The 17,489-nt window shown below is 46.4% G+C and overlaps 1 protein-coding gene across 1 annotated transcript in view; it reads left to right on the plus strand.

Moving 5' to 3' along the window:
- Positions 1–1,651: 1,651 nt before the first annotated feature.
- Positions 1,652–17,489, plus strand: part of ZNF319 (zinc finger protein 319) — a 36,792-nt gene continuing 20,954 nt past the window's right edge. The window contains exon 1 of the mRNA XM_088450811.1: positions 1,652–1,898. The gene's annotated coding sequence lies outside the window, so the exon portion shown is untranslated. The remainder of the gene's footprint in view (positions 1,899–17,489) is intronic.

Raw genomic sequence — 17,489 nt, forward strand, 5'->3', positions numbered from 1 at the left:
CCTGTCCCCTCTCCCCGTCACTCTCTCTCTGTGCCTGTCCCCTCAGTCCCCCTCTCTCTGTGCCTGTCCCCTCTCCCCGTCACCCTCTCTCTGTGCCTGTCCCCTCAGTCCCCCTCTCTCTGTGCCTGTCCCCTCTCCCCGTCACTCTCTCTCTGTGCCTGTCCCCTCAGTCCCCCTCTCTCTGTGCCTGTCCCCTCTCCCCGTCACCCTCTCTCTGTGCCTGTCCCCTCAGTCCCCCTCTCTCTGTGCCTGTCCCCTCTCCCCGTCACTCTCTCTCTGTGCCTGTCCCCTCTCTCCGTCACCCTCTCTCTGTGCCTGTCCCCTCTCCCCGTCACCCTCTCTCTGTGCCTGTCCCCTCTCCGTCACTCTCTCTCTGTGCCTGTCCCCTCAGTCCCCCTCTCTCTGTGCCTGTCCCCTCTCTCCGTCACCCTCTCTCTGTGCCTGTCCCCTCTCTCCGTCACTCTCTCTCTGTGCCTGTCCCCTCAGTCCCCCTCTCTCTGTGCCTGTCCCCTCTCTCCGTCACCCTCTCTCTGTGCCTGTCCCCTCTCTCCGTCACTCTCTCTCTGTGCCTGTCCCCTCAGTCCCCCTCTCTCTGTGCCTGTCCCCTCTCTCCGTCACTCTCTCTCTGTGCCTGTCCCCTCTCCCCGTCACTCTCTCTCTGTGCCTGTCCCCTCTCTCCGTCACCCTCTCTCTGTGCCTGTCCCCTCTCCCCGTCACCCTCTCTCTGTGCCTGTCCCCTCTCCGTCACTCTCTCTCTGTGCCTGTCCCCTCAGTCCCCCTCTCTCTGTGCCTGTCCCCTCTCTCCGTCACCCTCTCTCTGTGCCTGTCCCCTCTCTCCGTCACTCTCTCTCTGTGCCTGTCCCCTCAGTCCCCCTCTCTCTGTGCCTGTCCCCTCTCTCCGTCACCCTCTCTCTGTGCCTGTCCCCTCTCTCCGTCACTCTCTCTCTGTGCCTGTCCCCTCAGTCCCCCTCTCTCTGTGCCTGTCCCCTCTCCCCGTCACCCTCTCTCTGTGCCTGTCCCCTCTCTCCGTCACCCTCTCTCTGTGCCTGTCCCCTCTCCGTCACTCTCTCTCTGTGCCTGTCCCCTCAGTCCCCCTCTCTCTGTGCCTGTCCCCTCTCCCCGTCACCCTCTCTCTGTGCCTGTCCCCTCTCCCCGTCACCCTCTCTCTGTGCCTGTCCCCTCTCCGTCACTCTCTCTCTGTGCCTGTCCCCTCAGTCCCCCTCTCTCTGTGCCTGTCCCCTCTCTCCGTCACCCTCTCTCTGTGCCTGTCCCCTCTCTCCGTCACTCTCTCTCTGTGCCTGTCCCCTCAGTCCCCCTCTCTCTGTGCCTGTCCCCTCTCTCCGTCACCCTCTCTCTGTGCCTGTCCCCTCTCTCCGTCACTCTCTCTCTGTGCCTGTCCCCTCAGTCCCCCTCTCTCTGTGCCTGTCCCCTCTCCCCGTCACCCTCTCTCTGTGCCTGTCCCCTCTCTCCGTCACCCTCTCTCTGTGCCTGTCCCCTCTCCGTCACTCTCTCTCTGTGCCTGTCCCCTCAGTCCCCCTCTCTCTGTGCCTGTCCCCTCTCCCCGTCACCCTCTCTCTGTGCCTGTCCCCTCTCCCCGTCACCCTCTCTCTGTGCCTGTCCCCTCTCCCCGTCACCCTCTCTCTGTGCCTGTCCCCTCTCTGTTCCTCTCTCCGTCCTCTGTCCCTCCTGTCCTCACAGAGACCATCCTCTCCCCCCGGCCCATGTCGGTGCTGCGGCCGGTGTGTGCCGGGGACTCTCCTCCCCGGTTCTCCCGCCGGTATCCGGTAGGGGGCAGCTGTCCTCGCTCCTCCCCCGCCACACAGTCACTGTTCCCGGAGCCGCTGCTGCCTGGATCTGCCGGTCTCCTCCCTGCACAGGCCTCACTGACTACTGCACAGGTAACGGGCGGCGGCGGACGGGAGGCGGCTGCGAGCTCAGGAAAGTCCCCGGCTTGCGGCCTAGCCCGAATGTTTCCCCTCACTGGCCTGTCACCATGTCACATAATACCCAGAGGCACATACACAGTATATAGTATACAGCCCCAGCTGCAGTGCTATATATAATGCCTGTATTATATTATCCCCCCATATACTGAGTGTGCTGGGAACCGGAGTATTATATATACATTATATTATCCCCCCATATACTGACTGTGCTGGGAACCGGTGTATTATATATACATTATATTATCCCCCCCTATACTGACTGTGCTGGGAACCGGTGTATTATATATACATTATATTATCCCCCCATATACTGACTGTGCTGGGAACCGGTGTATTATATATACATTATATTATCCCCCCATATACTGACTGTGCTGGGAACCGGTGTATTATATATACATTATATTATCCCCCCATATACTGACTGTGCTGGGAACCGGTGTATTATATATACATTATATTATCCCCCCATATACTGACTGTGCTGGGAACCGGTGTATTATATATACATTATATTATCCCCCCATATACTGACTGTGCTGGGAACCGGTGTATTATATATACATTATATTATCCCCCCATATACTGACTGTGCTGGGAACCGGAGTATTATATATACATTATATTATCCCCCCATATACTGACTGTGCTGGGAACCGGTGTATTATATATACATTATATTATCCCCCCATATACTGACTGTGCTGGGAACCGGTGTATTATATATACATTATATTATCCCCCCATATACTGACTGTGCTGGGAACCGGTGTATTATATATACATTATATTCCCCCATATACTGACTGTGCTGGGAACCGGTGTATTATATATACATTATATTATCCCCCCATATACTGACTGTGCTGGGAACCGGTGTATTATATATACATTATATTATCCCCCCATATACTGACTGTGCTGGGAACCGGTGTATTATATATACATTATATTATCCCCCCATATACTGACTGTGCTGGGAACCGGTGTATTATATATACATTATATTATCCCCCCATATACTGACTGTGCTGGGAACCGGTGTATTATATATACATTATATTATCCCCCCATATACTGACTGTGCTGGGAACCGGTGTATTATATATACATTATATTATCCCCCCATATACTGACTGTGCTGGGAACCGGTGTATTATATATACATTATATTATCCCCCCATATACTGACTGTGCTGGGAACCGGTGTATTATATATACATTATATTATCCCCCCATATACTGACTGTGCTGGGAACCGGTGTATTATATATACATTATATTATCCCCCCATATACTGACTGTGCTGGGAACTGGTGTATTATATATACATTATATTATCCCCCCATATACTGACTGCTGGGAACCGGTGTATTATATATACATTATATTATCCCCCCATATACTGACTGTGCTGGGAACCGGTGTATTATATATACATTATATTATCCCCCCATATACTGACTGTGCTGGGAACCGGTGTATTATATATACATTATATTATCCCCCCATATACTGACTGTGCTGGGAACTGGTGTATTATATATACATTATATTATCCCCCCCTATACTGACTGTGCTGGGAAGCGGTGTATTATATATACATTATATTATCCCCCCATATACTGACTGTGCTGGGAACCGGTGTATTATATATACATTATATTATCCCCCCATATACTGACTGTGCTGGGAACTGGTGTATTATATATACATTATATTATCCCCCCATATACTGACTGTGCGGGGAACCGGTGTATTATATATACATTATATTATCCCCCCCTATACTGACTGTGCTGGGAACCGGTGTATTATATATACATTATATTATCCCCCCATATACTGACTGTGCTGGGAACTGGTGTATTATATATACATTATATTATCCCCCCATATACTGACTGTGCGGGGAACTGGTGTATTATATATACATTATATTATCCCCCCATATACTGACTGTGCTGGGAACCGGAGTATTATATATACATTATATTATCCCCCCATATACTGAGTGTGCTGGGAACCGGTGTATTATATATACATTATATTATCCCCCCATATACTGACTGTGCGGGGAACCGGTGTATTATATATACATTATATTATCCCCCCATATACTGACTGTGCTGGGAACCGGTGTATTATATATACATTATATTATCCCCCCATATACTGACTGTGCTGGGAACTGGTGTATTATATATACATTATATTATCCCCCCATATACTGACTGTGCTGGGATCTGGTGTATTATATATACATTATATTATCCCTCCCTATACTGACTGTGCTGGGAACCGGTGTATTATATATACATTATATTATCCCCCCATATACTGACTGTGCTGGGAACCGGTGTATTATATATACATTATATTATCCCCCCATATACTGACTGTGCTGGGAACCGGAGTATTATATATACATTATATTATCCCCCCATATACTGACTGCTGGGAACCGGTGTATTATATATACATTATATTATCCCCCCATATACTGAGTGTGCTGGGAACTGGTGTATTATATATACATTATATTATCCCCCCATATACTGAGTGTGCTGGGAACTGGTGTATTCTATATACATTATATTATCCCCCCATATACTGACTGTGCTGGGAACCGGTGTATTATATATACATTATATTATCCCCCCTATACTGAGTGTGCTGGGAACTGGTGTATTATATATACATTATATTATCCCCCCATATACTGACTGTGCTGGGAACTGGTGTATTATATATACATTATGTTATCCCCCCATATACTGACTGTGCTGGGAACCGGTGTATTATATATACATTATATTATCCCCCCATATACTGACTGTGCTGGGAACCGGTGTATTATATATACATTATATTATCCCCCCATATACTGACTGTGCTGGGAACTGGTGTATTATATATACATTATATTATCCCCCCATATACTGACTGCTGGGAACCGGTGTATTATATATACATTATATTATCCCCCCATATACTGACTGCTGGGAACTGGTGTATTATATATACATTATATTATCCCCCCATATACTGACTGTGCGGGGAACCGGTGTATTATATATACATTATATTATCCCCCCATATACTGAGTGTGCTGGGAACCGGTGTATTATATATACATTATATTATCCCCCCATATACTGACTGTGCTGGGAACCGGTGTATTATATATACATTATATTATCCCCCCATATACTGACTGTGCTGGGAACTGGTGTATTATATATACATTATATTATCCCCCCATATACTGAGTGTGCTGGGAACCGGTGTATTATATATACATTATATTATCCCCCCATATACTGACTGTGCTGGGAACTGGTGTATTATATATACATTATATTATCCCCCCATATACTGACTGCTGGGAACCGGTGTATTATATATACATTATATTATCCCTCCATATACTGACTGTGCTGGGAACCGGTGTATTATATATACATTATATTATCCCCCCATATACTGACTGTGCTGGGAACCGGTGTATTATATATACATTATATTATCCCCCCATATACTGACTGTGCTGGGAACCGGTGTATTATATATACATTATATTATCCCCCCATATACTGACTGTGCGGGGAACCGGTGTATTATATATACATTATATTATCCCCCCATATACTGACTGTGCTGGGAACCGGTGTATTATATATACATTATATTATCCCCCCATATACTGACTGTGCTGGGAACTGGTGTATTATATATACATTATATTATCCCTCCCTATACTGACTGTGCTGGGAACCGGTGTATTATATATACATTATATTATCCCCCCATATACTGACTGTGCTGGGAACCGGTGTATTATATATACATTATATTATCCCCCCATATACTGACTGTGCTGGGAACCGGAGTATTATATATACATTATATTATCCCCCCATATACTGACTGCTGGGAACCGGTGTATTATATATACATTATATTATCCCCCCATATACTGAGTGTGCTGGGAACTGGTGTATTATATATACATTATATTATCCCCCCATATACTGACTGTGCTGGGAACCGGTGTATTATATATACATTATATTATCCCCCCTATACTGAGTGTGCTGGGAACTGGTGTATTATATATACATTATATTATCCCCCCATATACTGACTGTGCTGGGAACTGGTGTATTATATATACATTATGTTATCCCCCCATATACTGACTGTGCTGGGAACCGGTGTATTATATATACATTATATTATCCCCCCATATACTGACTGTGCTGGGAACCGGTGTATTATATATACATTATATTATCCCCCCATATACTGACTGTGCTGGGAACCGGTGTATTATATATACATTATATTATCCCCCCATATACTGACTGTGCTGGGAACTGGTGTATTATATATACATTATATTATCCCCCCATATACTGACTGCTGGGAACCGGTGTATTATATATACATTATATTATCCCCCCATATACTGACTGCTGGGAACTGGTGTATTATATATACATTATATTATCCCCCCATATACTGACTGTGCGGGGAACCGGTGTATTATATATACATTATATTATCCCCCCATATACTGAGTGTGCTGGGAACCGGTGTATTATATATACATTATATTATCCCCCCATATACTGACTGTGCTGGGAACCGGTGTATTATATATACATTATATTATCCCCCCATATACTGACTGTGCTGGGAACTGGTGTATTATATATACATTATATTATCCCCCCATATACTGAGTGTGCTGGGAACCGGTGTATTATATATACATTATATTATCCCCCCATATACTGACTGTGCTGGGAACTGGTGTATTATATATACATTATATTATCCCCCCATATACTGACTGCTGGGAACCGGTGTATTATATATACATTATATTATCCCTCCATATACTGACTGTGCTGGGAACCGGTGTATTATATATACATTATATTATCCCCCCATATACTGACTGTGCTGGGAACTGGTGTATTATATATACATTATATTATCCCCCCATATACTGACTGTGCGGGGAACTGGTGTATTATATATACATTATATTATCCCCCCATATACTGACTGTGCTGGGAACTGGTGTATTATATATACATTATGTTATCCCCCCATATACTGACTGTGCTGGGAACCGGTGTATTATATATACATTATATTATCCCCCCATATACTGACTGTGCTGGGAACCGGTGTATTATATATACATTATATTATCCCTCCTATACTGAGTGTGCTGGGAACTGGTGTATTATATATACATTATATTATCCCCCCATATACTGACTGCTGGGAACCGGTGTATTATATATACATTATATTATCCCTCCATATACTGACTGTGCTGGGAACTGGTGTATTATATATACATTATATTATCCCTCCATATACTGACTGTGCTGGGAACCGGTGTATTATATATACATTATATTATCCCCCCATATACTGACTGTGCTGGGAACCGGTGTATTATATATACATTATATAATCCCCCCTATACTGAGTGTGCGGGGAACCGGTGTATTATATATACATTATATTATCCCCCCCTATACTGAGTGTGCGGGGAACTGGTGTATTATATATACATTATGTTATCCCCCCCTATACTGACTGTGCTGGGAACCGGTGTATTATATATACATTATATTATCCCTCCTATACTGAGTGTGCTGGGAACTGGTGTATTATATATACATTATATTATCCCCCCATATACTGACTGTGCTGGGAACCGGTGTATTATATATACATTATATTATCCCCCCCTATACCGAGTGCGCGGGGAACCGGTGTATTATACAGTCAGGTCCATAAATATTGGGACATTGACAGAATTGTCATATTTTGTCCTCTATTCACCACCACAATGGCTTTGAAATGAAACAAACAAGATGTGCTTTACCTGCAGACTATCAGATTTAATTTGAGGGTAATTACATCCAAATCAGGTGAACGGTGTAGGAATTACAACGGTTTCTATATATGCCTCCCACTTTTTAAGGGGCCAAAAGTAATGGGACAAACTAAACAATCCTAAATCTAACTTTCACTTTTTAATACTTTGTTGCAAATCCTTTGCAGGCAATTACAGCCTGAAGTCTGGAACGCATAGACATCACCAGACGCTGGGTTTCATCCCTGGTGATGCTCTGCCAGGCCTCTACTGCAAATGTCTTCAGTTCCTGCTTGTTCTTGGGGCATTTTCCCTTCAGTTTTGTCTTCATCAAGTGAAATGCATGCTCAATCAGATTCAGGTCAGGGGATTGACTTGGCCATTGCATAACATTCCACTTTTTAGTCTTAAAAACTCTTTGGTACCTTTTACAGTATGCTTCGGGTCATTGTCCATCTGCACTGTGAAGCGCCGTCCAATGAGTTCTGAAGCATTTGACTGAATATGAGCATATAATATTGCCCGAAACACTTCAGAATTCATTCTGCTGCTTTTGTCAGCAGTCACATCATCAATAAATACAAGGCAACCAGTTCCATTGGCAGCCATACATGCCCACGCCATGACACTACCACCACCATGCTTCACTGATGAGGTGGTATGTTTTGGATCATGAGCAGTTCCTTTCCTTCTCTTCTCTTCCCATCACTCTGGTACAAGTTGATCTTTGTCTCATCTGTCCATAGGATGTTGTTCCAGAACTGTAATGGCTTTTTTAGATGTTGTTTGGCAAACTCTAATCTGGTCTTCCTGTTTTTGAGGCTCACCAATGGTTTACATCTTGTGGTGAACCCTCTATATTCACTCTTGTGAAGTCTTCTCTTGATTGGTGACTTTGACACATATACACCTACCTCCTGGAGAGTGTTCTTGATTTGGCCAAATGTTGTGAAGGGATTTTTCTTCACCAGGGAAATAATTCTTCTGTCATCCACCACAGTTGTTTTCCGTGGTCTTCCGGGTCTTTTGGTGTTGCTGAGCTCTCCGGTGCGTTCTCTCTTTTTAAGAATGTTCCAAACAGTTGATTTGGCCACACCTAATGTTTTTGCTATCTCTCTGATGGGTTTGTTTTCATTTTTCAGCCTAATGATGGCTTCACTGATAGTGACAGCTCTTTGGATCTCATATTGAGAGTCGACAGCAACTGATTCCAAATGCAAATGTCACACCTAGAATCAACTCCAGACCTTTTACCTGCTTAATTGATAATGAAATAACGAGGGAATAGCCCACACCTGTCCATGAAATAGCTTTTGAGTTGATAGTCCCATTACTTTTGGCCCTTTAAAAAGTGGGAGACACATATAGATACCATTGTAATTCCTACACCGTTCACCTGATTTGGATGTAATTACCCTCAAATTAAATCTGAAAGTCTGCAGGTAAAGCTCATCTTGTTTGTTTCATTTCAAAGCCATTGTGGTGGTGAATAGAGGCCAAAATCTGAAAATTCTGTCAATGTCCCAATATTTATGGACCTGACTGTATATACATTATATTATCCCCCCTTTACTGACTGTGCTGGGAACCGGTGTATTATATATACATTATATTATCCCCCCCTATACCGAGTGCGCGGGGAAGCGGTGTATTATATATACATTATATTATCCCCCCCTATACTGAGTGTGCGGGCAACCGGTGTATTATATATACATTATATTATCCCCCCCTGTACTGACTGTGCTGGGATCTGGTGTATTATATATACATTATATTATCCCCCCCTATACTGAGTGTGCTGGGAACCGGAGTATTATATATACATTATATTATCCCCCCATATACTGAGTGTGCTGGGAACCGGTGTATTATATATACATTTTATTATCCCCCCCTATACTGAGTGTGCTGGGAACCGGAGTATTATATATACATTATATTATGCCCCCATATACTGAGTGTGCTGGGAACCGGTGTATTATATATACATTATATTATCCCCCCCTATACTGAGTGTGCTGGGAACCGGAGTATTATATATACATTATATTATCCCCCCATATACTGAGTGTGCTGGGAACCGGTGTATTATATATACATTTTATTATCCCTCCCTATACTGAGTGTGCGGGGAACTGGTGTATTATATATACATTATATTATCCCCCCCCTATACCGAGTGTGCGGGGAAGCGGTGTATTATATATACATTATATTATCCCTCCTATACTGAGTGTGCGGGGAACCGGTGTATTATATATACATTATATTATCCCTCCCTATACTGAGTGTGCTGGGAACCGGAGTATTATATATACATTATATTATCCCCCCATATACTGAGTGTGCTGGGAACCGGTGTATTATATATACATTATATTATCCCCCCTATACTGAGTGTGCGGGGAACCGGTGTATTATATATACATTATATTATCCCTCCTATACTGAGTGTGCGGGGAACCGGTGTATTATATATACATTATATTATACCCCCATATACTGACTGTGCTGGGAACCGGTGTATTATATATACATTATATTATCCCCCCCTATACTGAGTGTTCTGGGAACCGGTGTATTATATATACATTATATTATCCCCCCCTATACTGAGTGTGCTGGGAACCGGTGTATTATATATACATTATATTATCCCCCCCTATACTGAGTGTGCTGGGAACCGGTGTATTATATATACATTATATTATCCCCCCCTATACTGAGTGTTCTGGGAACCGGTGTATTATATATACATTATATTATCCCCCCTATACTGAGTGTGCGGGGAACCGGTGTATTATATATACATTATATTATCCCCCCCTATACTGAGTGTGCGGGGAACCGGTGTATTATATATACATTATAGTATCCCCCCTATACTGAGTGTGTGGGGAACTGGTGTATTATATATACATTATATTATCCCCCCATATACTGACTGTGCTGGGAACCGGTGTATTATATATACATTATATTATCCCCCCCTATACCGAGTGCGCGGGAAACTGGTGTATTATATATACATTATATTATCCCCCCCTATACTGAATATTATATTATTCCTGTGACCGGATGGCCTTGCCTCATCCGGGGATTCCTTCTTACACTCATTAAATACTTTTTACTGACTCCACCCACTGCGCAGTGGCAGGTAACTTGTTGCCACCACCAAGCTCCTACCACTGGCCTTTGGGACCGCTTACTTCCACCCAGGCTCCTACGTTGGCACCTGGCAATGCTTTGATATGTGTGCGGGCACAGTGCTGGTACTGTCTGCTAACTTACACTGGTCCCTCACCATGGCGCAGTCTCTGCAGGGTAGCCGGCCCTCTAATATCCCGTTCTTACACCTACGCTGTGTCCCTTACCCAATCACACTATCTCACTAAATATAAATAAATATACCTTAGATTCCACAGGAAATAGTACATTTATACAGATCTGTCCCTTCTCATCCAGCCTCTATATGCCATGCAGTGCGGTATGCCGGGCGTGAGTGAGCCTACATGTCCCGTGCAACACTGCTAGCGTCAGGCGGCTGCTTCTGCCAAAAATGTTTTGTGATGGGTGCAGGGTGCTAGAATGAACACTAGTCACGTGTCTTATTCAGCAGTCACCTTAGTACAGGTGTCACCGGTATCACCTGTCCCGGCACAGGTCTGGCTTAGTCTGGCTGTAGCTATGAGGGGATATATGTGTCTTATTCAGCAGTCACCTTAGTACAGGTGTCACCGGTATCACCGGTCCCGGCACAGATCTGGCTTAGTCTGGCTGTAGCTATGAGGGGATATATGTGTCTTATTCAGCAGTCACCTTAGTACAGGTGTCACCGGTATCACCGGTCCCGGCACAGGTCTGGCTTAGTCTGGCTGTAGCTATGAGGGGATATATGTGTCTTATTCAGCAGTCACCTTAGTACAGGTGTCACCGGTATCACTTGTCCCGGCACAGATCTGGCTTAGTCTGGCTGTAGCTATGAGGGGATATATGTGTCTTATTCAGCAGTCACCTTAGTACAGGTGTCACCGGTATCACCGGTCCCGGCACAGATCTGGCTTAGCCTGGCTGTAGCTATGAGGGGATATATGTGTCTTATTCAGCAGTCACCTTAGTACAGGTGTCACCAGTATCACCGGTCCCGGCACAGGTCTGGCGGCTTAGTCTGGCTGTAGCTATGAGGGGATATATGTGTCTTATTCAGCAGTCACCTTAGTACAGGTTTCACCGGTATCACCGGTCCCGGCACAGGTCTGGCTTAGTCTGGCTGTAGCTATGAGGGGATATATGTGTCTTATTCAGCAGTCCCCTTAGTACAGGGGTCACCGGTTTCACCGGTCCCGGCACAGGTCTGGCTGTAGCTATGAGGGGATATATGTGTCTTATTCAGCAGTCACCTTAGTACAGGGGTCACCGGTATCACCAGTCCCGGCACAGGTCTGGCTTAGTCTGGCTGTAGCTATGAGTGGATATATGTGTCTTATTCAGCAGTCACCTTAGTACAGGTGTCACCGGTATCACCGGTCCCGGCACAGGTCTGGCTTAGTCTGGCTGTAGCTATGAGGGGATATATGTGTCTTATTCAGCAGTCCCCTTAGTACAGGTGTCACCGGTATCACCGGTCCCGGCAGAGGTCTGGCTTAGTCTGGCTGTAGCTATGAGGGGATATATGTGTCTTATTCAGCAGTCCCCTTAGTACAGGTGTCACCGGTATCACCGGTCCCGGCACAGGTCTGGCTTAGTCTGGCTGTAGCTATGAGGGGATATATGTGTCTTATTCAGCAGTCACCTTAGTACAGGTGTCACCGGTATCACCGGTCCCGGCACAGGTCTGGCTTAGTCTGGCTGTAGCTATGAGGGGATATATGTGTCTTATTCAGCAGTCACATTAGTACAGGTGTCACTGGTATCACAGGTCCCGGCACAGGTCTGGCTTAGTCTGGCTGTAGCTATGAGGGGATATATGTGTCTTATTCAGCAGTCACCTTAGTACAGGGGTCATCGGTATCACCGGTCCCTGCACAGGTCTGGCTTAGTCTGGCTGTAGCTATGAGGGGATATATGTGTCTTATTCAGCAGTCACCTTAGTACAGGGGTCACCGGTATCACCGGTCCCGGCACAGGTCTGGCTTAGTCTGGCTGTAGCTATGATGAGATATATGTGTCTTATTCAGCAGTCACCTTAGTACAGGGGTCACCGGTATCACCGGTCCCGGCACAGGTCTGGCTTAGTCTGGCTGTAGCTATGAGGGGATATATGTGTCTTATTCAGCAGTCACATTAGTACAGGTGTCACTGGTATCACAGGTCCTGGCACAGGTCTGGCTGTAGCTATGAGGGGATATATGTGTCTTATTCAGCAGTCACCTTAGTACAGGGGTCACCGGTATCACCGGTCCCTGCACAGGTCTGGCTTAGTCTGGCTGTAGCTATGAGGGGATATATGTGTCTTATTCAGCAGTCACCTTAGTACAGGGGTCACCGGTATCACCGGTCCCGGCACAGGTCTGGCTTAGTCTGGCTGTAGCTATGAGGGGATATATGTGTCTTATTCAGCAGTCACCTTAGTACAGGTGTCACCGGTATCACCAGTCCCGGCACAGGTCTGGCTTAGTCTGGCTGTAGCTATGAGGGGATATATGTGTCTTATTCAGCAGTCACCTTAGTACAGGTGTCACCGGTATCACCATCCCTGCACAGGTCTGGCTTAGTCTGACTGTAGCTTTGTGGGGACATATGTGTCTTATTCAGCAGTCACCTTAGTACAGGTATCACCGGTATCATCGGTCCCGGCACAGGTCTGGCTTAGTCTGGCTGTAGCTATGATGAGATATATGTGTCTTATTCAGCAGTCCCCTTAGTGCCGGTGCCACCGGTCCCGGCACAGATCTGGTTTAGTCCGTTTATAGCTATGAGGGGATATATGTGTCTTATTTAGCAGTCACCTTAGTACAGGTGTCACCGGTATCACCGGTCCCGGCACAGATCTGGCTTAGTCTGGCTGTAGCTATGAGGGGATATATGTGTCTTATTCAGCAGTCCCCTTAGTACAGGGGTCACCGGTATCACCGGTCCCGGCACAGGTCTGGCTTAGTCTGGCTGTAGCTATGAGGGGATATATGTGTCTTATTCAGCAGTCACCTTAGTACAGGTGTCACCAGTATCACCGGTCCCGGCACAGGTCTGGCTTAGTCTGGCTGTAGCTATGAGGGGATATATGTGTCTTATTCAACAGTCACCTTAGTACAGGTGTCACCGGTATCACAGGTCTGGCTTAGTCTGGCTGTAGCTATGAGGGCATATATGTGTCTTATTCAGCAGTCACCTTAGTACAGGTATCACCGGTCTTGGCACAGGTCTTGCTTAGTCTGGCTGTAGCTATGAGGAGATATGTGTCTTATTTAGCAGTCACCTTAGTACATGTGTCACCGGTATCACCGGTCCCGGCACAGGTCTGGCTTAGTCTGGCTGTATCTATGAGGGGATATATGTGTCTTATTCAGCAGTCACCTTAGTACAGGTATCACCGGTATCACCGGTCCCGGCACAGGTCTGGCTTAGTCTGGCTGTAGCTATGAGGGGATATATGTGTCTTATTCAGCAGTCCCCTTAGTACAGGGGTCACCGGTTTCACCGGTCCCGGCACAGGTCTGGCTTAGTCTGGCTGTAGCTATGAGGGGATATATGTGTCTTATTCAGCAGTCCCCTTAGTACAGGGGTCACCGGTTTCACCGGTCCCGGCACAGGTCTGGCTGTAGCTATGAGGGGATATATGTGTCTTATTCAGCAGTCACCTTAGTACAGGGGTCACCGGTATCACCAGTCCCGGCACAGGTCTGGCTTAGTCTGGCTGTAGCTATGAGGGGATATATGTGTCTTATTCAGCAGTCACCTTAGTACAGGTGTCACCGGTATCACCGGTCCCGGCACAGGTCTGGCTTAGTCTGGCTATAGCTATGAGGGGATATATGTGTCTTATTCAGCAGTCCCCTTAGTACAGGTGTCACCGGTATCACCGGTCCCGGCACAGGTCTGGCTTAGTCTGGTTGTAGGTATGAGGGGATATATGTGTCTTATTCAGCAGTCCCCTTAGTACAGGTGTCACCGGTCCCGGCACAGGTCTGGCTTAGTCTGGCTGTAGCTATGAGGGGATATATGTGTCTTATTCAGCAGTCACCTTAGTACAGGTGTCACCGGTATCACCGGTCCCGGCACAGGTCTGGCTTAGTCTGGCTGTAGCTATGAGGGGATATATGTGTCTTATTCAGCAGTCACATTAGTACAGGTGTCACTGGTATCACAGGTCCCGGCACAGGTCTGGCTTAGTCTGGCTGTAGCTATGAGGGGATATATGTGTCTTATTCAGCAGTCACCTTAGTACAGGGGTCACCGGTATCACCGGTCCCTGCACAGGTCTGGCTTAGTCTGGCTGTAGCTATGAGGGGATATATGTGTCTTATTCAGCAGTCACCTTAGTACAGGGGTCACCGGTATCACCGGTCCCGGCACAGGTCTGGCTTAGTCTGGCTGTAGCTATGAGGGGATATATGTGTCTTATTCAGCAGTCACCTTAGTACAGGTGTCACCGGTATCACCAGTCCCGGCACAGGTCTGGCTTAGTCTGGCTGTAGCTATGAGGGGATATATGTGTCTTATTCAGCAGTCACCTTAGTACAGGTGTCACCGGTATCACCATCCCTGCACAGGTCTGGCTTAGTCTGACTGTAGCTTTGTGGGGACATATGTGTCTTATTCAGCAGTCACCTTAGTACAGGTATCACCGGTATCATCGGTCCCGGCACAGGTCTGGCTTAGTCTGGCTGTAGCTATGATGAGATATATGTGTCTTATTCAGCAGTCCCCTTAGTGCCGGTGCCACCGGTCCCGGCACAGATCTGGTTTAGTCCGTTTATAGCTATGAGGGGATATATGTGTCTTATTTAGCAGTCACCTTAGTACAGGTGTCACCGGTATCACCGGTCCCGGCACAGATCTGGCTTAGTCTGGCTGTAGCTATGAGGGGATATATGTGTCTTATTCAGCAGTCCCCTTAGTACAGGGGTCACCGGTATCACCGGTCCCGTCACAGGTCTGGCTTAGTCTGGCTGTAGCTATGAGGGGATATATGTGTCTTATTCAACAGTCACCTTAGTACAGGTGTCACCGGTATCACAGGTCTGGCTTAGTCTGGCTGTAGCTATGAGGGCATATATGTGTCTTATTCAGCAGTCACCTTAGTACAGGTATCACCGGTCTTGGCACAGGTCTTGCTTAGTCTGGCTGTAGCTATGAGGAGATATGTGTCTTATTTAGCAGTCACCTTAGTACATGTGTCACCGGTATCACCGGTCCCGGCACAGGTCTGGCTTAGTCTGGCTGTATCTATGAGGGGATATATGTGTCTTATTCAGCAGTCACCTTAGTACAGGTATCACCGGTATCACCGGTCCCGGCACAGGTCTGGCTTAGTCTGGCTGTAGCTATGAGGGGATATATGTGTCTTATTCAGCAGTCACCTTAGTACAGGTGTCTCCGGTCTCGGCACAGGTCTGGCTTAGTCTGGCTGTAGCTATGAGGGGATATATGTGTCTTATTCAGCAGTCACCTTAGTACAGGTTTCACCGGTATCACCGGTCCCGGCACAGGTCTGGCTTAGTCTGGCTGTAGCTATGAGGGGATATATGTGTCTTATTCAGCAGTCCCCTTAGTACAGGGGTCACCGGTTTCACCGGTCCCGGCACAGGTCTGGCTGTAGCTATGAGGGGATATATGTGTCTTATTCAGCAGTCACCTTAGTACAGGGGTCACCGGTATCACCAGTCCCGGCACAGGTCTGGCTTAGTCTGGCTGTAGCTATGAGGGGATATATGTGTCTTATTCAGCAGTCACCTTAGTACAGGTGTCACCGGTATCACCGGTCCCGGCACAGGTCTGGCTTAGTCTGGCTATAGCTATGAGGGGATATATGTGTCTTATTCAGCAGTCCCCTTAGTACAGGTGTCACCGGTATCACCGGTCCCGGCACAGGTCTGGCTTAGTCTGGCTGTAGGTATGAGGGGATATATGTGTCTTATTCAGCAGTCCCCTTAGTACAGGTGTCACCGGTATCACCGGTCCCGGCACAGGTCTGGCTTAGTCTGGCTGTAGCTATGAGGGGATATATGTGTCTTATTCAGCAGTCACCTTAGTACAGGTGTCACCGGTATCACCGGTCCCGGCACAGGTCTGGCTTAGTCTGGCTGTAGCTATGAGGGGATATATGTGTCTTATTCAGCAGTCACATTAGTACAGGTGTCACTGGTATCACAGGTCCCGGCACAGGTCTGGCTTAGTCTGGCTGTAGCTATGAGGGGATATATGTGTCTTATTCAGCAGTCACCTTAGTACAGGGGTCACCGGTATCACCGGTCCCTGCACAGGTCTGGCTTAGTCTGGCTGTAGCTATGAGGGGATATATGTGTCTTATTCAGCAGTCACCTTAGTACAGGGGTCACCGGTATCACCGGTCCCGGCACAGGTCTGGCTTAGTCTGGCTGTAGCTATGAGGGGATATATGTGTCTTATTCAGCAGTCACCTTAGTACAGGTGTCACCGGTATCACCAGTCCCGGCACAGGTCTGGCTTAGTCTGGC

The sequence above is a fragment of the Taudactylus pleione genome, unplaced genomic scaffold (genome assembly GCF_031769625.1).
Source record: "Taudactylus pleione unplaced genomic scaffold, aTauple2 ptg000526l, whole genome shotgun sequence".
NCBI classification, from domain to species: Eukaryota; Metazoa; Chordata; class Amphibia; order Anura; family Myobatrachidae; genus Taudactylus; species Taudactylus pleione.